Here is a 5,030-nt window from a genome sequence, read left to right on the forward strand (position 1 = left end):
ACGTTTACTAAAATGGAAAGTATTGTCAGTCACAGTAGCTCACACCTGTAAGTCTCAGCACTTTGGGAGGCTGAGGTGGAAGGATCATTTGAGCCTAGGTGTTCAAACTAGCCTGAGCAGCAAAGTGAGACCCCATCTCTACAAAAATAAACAAAATTAGCTAGGTCTTGTGGTGTGCACCTGAAGTCCCTGTTGCTTGGGAGGCCTAGGTGGGAGGATCACTTGAGCCCAGGAGATCAAGGCTGCATTGAGCAGAGATCACACCACTACACTCCAGCCTGGGCAACAAAGTGAGACCCTGTCTCAAAAATAATAATAATAATAATAATAATAAAATGGAAAGGATTAAAAGATCAAAAAGAGGGGATGCTGATGCACCCAAAGACTAGAAATAGCTAATCATGAGACCTCTAAATTTGGAAAAGATTTTTTCTTTCTTTCTTTCTTTTTTTTTTTCTTTCTTTCTTTCTTTCTTTCTTTCTTCTTTTCTTTCTTTCTTCTTTCTTTCTTTCTTTCTTTCTTTTCTTTCTTTCTTTTTCTTTTGAGATGAGATCCTGCTCTGTCGCCTAGGTTGGAGTGCAGGGGTATGATCATAGATCACTGGAGCCTTAAACTCCTGGGCTCAAGTGATTATCCTGCCTTATACAGGGTTATAGGCTGCAAGGTGGCCATCCTGACAGGCCAGGAAGCATAGTCTCCCACAAAGACCTTTAGCAGGCACTTTGAAGGAGGAAGGGGTAAGATAGGAATTTTTACTGAGCGGGTTGGCCAAGTATAAATATTCAACAGGTTATAGGATGCTCCATGAATATTCATGAGAGGGGAATCTTAACACATGCATACTGAATAAACATGTATGTTACATAAGACCTGTGTTCATCTTGGGGTGGAGACTTAACATTAACTATATTACAATTAGGCCCTATATGTCAAAAGGTGAAGCAGGGATACAAAGGGACTTAAGTGTGCAGCCTCTGTAAAACCAGCCAGAGCCAGTCCGTGGTCAATGGTCTTTAACTAGGAGTAAGTTACAGAAATCAGTCTCTTGTCCAATCAAAGCTATAGTTATGACTTGTGGAACAGTAGGTGGAGGTCAGCATCTGGTGGTGGGTGAGCTGCAACTGCTTCAATATTGCCTGTCTCAAGACCAGTACTTGTTTAGCTGATAGAGAAAAAGAAAAGCCTTGTGGCAGGTAGAACACAGTTTATTCTTTTAGTGTAGTTCTTTACTTGTATGATTTAACCCTTGCCTGGCACAGCCTTAGGTCCTATTTTGGTATCTTGTTGCCACAGAGAGCCTGTACTGTCAATGGTATGATCTCTGTTTTAGCATTAATGCTAGTGGTTGTGTCTAAACTGCAAAAGGGAAGGGGTAATAAGGTGTGTATGACCTCCCATCCTGTCATGGCCAGCAACTCAGTTTTTTAGGTTTCTCTGGGGTCCCCTTAGCCAAGAGGGGGTCCATTCAGTCAGTTGCAGGGCTTAGGATTTTATTTTTAGTTCTCAGAAATCATTAACATACCTAGGTCTGAGCTGGAATCCAGTGAGTGCTAGAGCCTTGAGGAGTCAGGTGTAGGGTGGAGGGCAGGGATCAGACAGGAGCTACAGTCATGGAAAGACACAGCCACTTCCAACTATTTTCACAGTTGGTAACTGAAACCATGGATAAGGAGAACTACCATACTGACTGTTGTGTGCCCAGACCTATTTAAGTTTTTGCCTACCTAACCATATTAAGCTTTCACAACAACTCTATGTAATGGACACTATCACTATTTCCCTTTCACAGATGAGAAACTGAGGCTCAAGGCTCAGAGAGGTTAGGTAACTCACCCATGGCCATAAAACTGGTGAATGGCAGAGCCAGGATTTGAACCCAGGCAGTACATAAACTCCTGCCCAAAAGGCTTTACTGCCTATAGCGAAGCATGGTCCCAGCAGATTTCCTGGGACTCTGCACGATTCCAAGGTGTCTTATATGTCACTCTATTTGCTTCAATTACATTTACCTGATGATAATCTGTTTTGAAAACTGGTCATTGATGTGTGCTAAAAACAAAAAAAAATAGCCAGATTATTGTCTGGATTTTTATCAAGCAAGGTTTGTTATTTACAATCTATATTACCACCTGTGTAGAATTTTAATATTTGCTGCATTTCTTTTTTTTTTAAAGAGGGACCCCTTTATTACACATTTATAAAATAATCGTATAATATAGTTATTAAAAATGGGACACTTTTTTTCATTTTTGGTATCTTGTATTCAATTTTTCCATCCTCTTCACAATCTTCCATAACTTGCTTTTTGTTATCCAGTGTTCAACTGAAACTTCTACCCCACCATTCAAAGTACAACCGAAGAATAAACGATCTAATAGATTGCTGTGAGAGACATTATCGGATAAATTAATCCAGTATGACATGAAAAAAGATTGAGAGTTTTAAAATAAATACAGTAAAAGCAAAAACATGAAGCACAATTTAATCTGATGATTTAGAAAGCACCCCAAGATTGTGTTGTGGCGTTTTCCTCATGCTGCGTGTTTAGGTGCCTATAACAGAATTCTGGTTAGTAAAATATTGAAAAAAAAATTCACATATAATTCACATTAAATGACTACAGATAGATACAATATGGGCATTCTGATGTGTACATTTGTACTTGACCAGGGCACAATTTATAATATACTACGAAAACTAAAATTAATTACAAAATGAGTATTTTTAGCACACTTAGTAACAACTACTTGTTTTAAACTATTATTTCATTTTTGTTGACCAAATTATATTTGACCATAATTAAAGAACACATAACCTTAAAATAATATTTAAGAAACATAGTTACAACAGACGTATGTACATTAAATGAAGAAAGGAAAGAAATGTACATGTATTAAAGGGTACTGAGGTTTTTGAAACCTTTTCTTTTGAAAAGTCTTTTAATCCACTTTCATGTAAATCAATTTAAACTTAAAAAGTTTATACTCAGTATACTTACAGAAAGAGGTGAAATCAGTGTTGAGCACATGACTGCCTAACAACCATTCAATGCTGACCATGAACTAGTATTTTTATTTGATTATCCTGACAAACATAATAATTGAGCCCGTGTATATATGCAAGATGTGGAGGATCCAACTAATCAACTCCAGAAAGAAAAATACTCAACTTAAAAAAGGTTGAAAGAAATGACAAATGGAAATGGCTGAATCACTGTGCCTTTTTGACACAACCTTAAATCTTAGTTTTACTATATATTATTTGGTACTCCTGGATTCAGTAGTTGGAGTAAAAAATGTTTCTGTATTCAAACATATCTACAGAATGTCAATATAAAATGTGTGGATATATACATTCAATATACACACACATACACGCACACACACAAACACATACTCACATGTCTAGGAAACAGCACCTAACCACATCCCTGTTTCTCACTAATGACCCAATGAATCATTTATGGCTTTAAGACCAGCTTAGATTCTATAAGGCTGTACAATATATGGCTAAAGAGGTCAAACACAGGCACCCACTTTCAGGCTGGATTCAACTGCTCCTCCTCGTGATTTTTGACAAACAGTAATACCACTTACATAACAACTATATCTCAATAACTTAGAATTCAGAGTATAAAACCATAAACACTGAGCTCCCTCATGGTTTAAACAGCACTCTTTCCATTCTATTTCCACTGACTGATAAGAGGACACACCAAACTAGATCTCTGAACTGTACAAGTGATCTTTACTGTTAATCTAAACAAACATGTGTTAAAACATTCTGAAATGCTGCATCCTTTGATTTCTTCATCTTTTCAATTGCCCGATGCAGGTCCTGCTGTTGAACAGGCCGAATTTCATCTTCATCATGGCTTTCTTCTGATGTAGAATTAACATATTCTCTAACACAGAGGAGGGCAGCATCTCAACACATCTCTTTTAGGTCACTTCCTGAAAAGCCATCAGTTTCCTGGGCCACTTCTAGCAGGTCTACATGCCTATCCACATTTTCATTTTTCAAGATGAGTTTCAGGTTGCTTCTCTCTGTTTTAAAGCAGGCTTGTTGATGTGAAATCTTGTAGGCGTTCTTCTCATTATAGCAGAGTCAAGGTCCTGAGGACGATTGGTAGCTCCCATTACTATGACCTGGCAGCTGTGATCAGTATCCAATCCATCCCAGAGACTCATAAACTGAGCTTTCATCATGGCTGTAGCTTCATGGTCAGAACTTGAACAGTTTCGTAGAAAGGAGTCTATTTCATCTGTAAAGATGATGGAGGGTTGTAGTTTTATGGCAAGGGAGAAGACAGCAGCAGCCAATTTTTGAGATTCTCCATACCACTTGTCGGTCAGTGTCGAAGGCTGAAGGTTAATAAATCGACAGCCTGCTTCTTTGGCAGTGGCCTTGGCAATCAACGTTTTACCACAGCCTGGAGGCCCATAGAGAAGAACACCTTTTGGAGGCTGCAGAAGCCTGGAATTCTCAAGCAAATGTTTCTTTTTGATAGGTAAGATGACTGTGTCTTTCAGATCCGTAATGACATCATCTAAACCTGCTATATCACTCCAAGTGACCTGTTTCTGAGCTTCTAATTTTTGCTTCCTGGTTGGATCAATTGCATCTACCATCCATTTGATAGTAAAGTATGTCACTGCACCAAATACTGTCAAACGGAAAATTAAACCAACAACTTCATTCCGACTCAAAGGACGAGAAAAGGCTTCAGCATGTACCATCTTGATTGTTAACCCAGGAGCAGAAACAGCGGGAGCAAATGCCTGCTGCATTTCTTAAGCACTTACCCTCTGGGTGCTGAGATAAAGACCTTGTATGTATCATCTGCACAAATCTTCATGATAACACAAGGAGGTAGATGTAGATCATCACGATTGCCATAATTAACATCATCCCATTTTGTAGAAGAAGCTCACAAGAATCCTTCAAGCGCATTATTTTGTGCTTTATAGCCAAAGTGGGAGCAGTTCACGGAGGCCCTCTGAGGCCTTGACCAATCTCTATCAGCTGTA

General features: G+C 38.7%; 1 pseudogene; it reads right to left on the minus strand.

Moving 5' to 3' along the window:
- Window positions 1-3,728: 3,728 nt before the first annotated feature.
- Window positions 3,729-4,775, minus strand: LOC701383 (outer mitochondrial transmembrane helix translocase pseudogene; annotated as a pseudogene).
- Window positions 4,776-5,030: the final 255 nt, after the last annotated feature.

The sequence above is a fragment of the Macaca mulatta genome, chromosome 10, assembly GCF_049350105.2.
Source record: "Macaca mulatta isolate MMU2019108-1 chromosome 10, T2T-MMU8v2.0, whole genome shotgun sequence".
NCBI lineage: Eukaryota > Metazoa > Chordata > Mammalia > Primates > Cercopithecidae > Macaca > Macaca mulatta.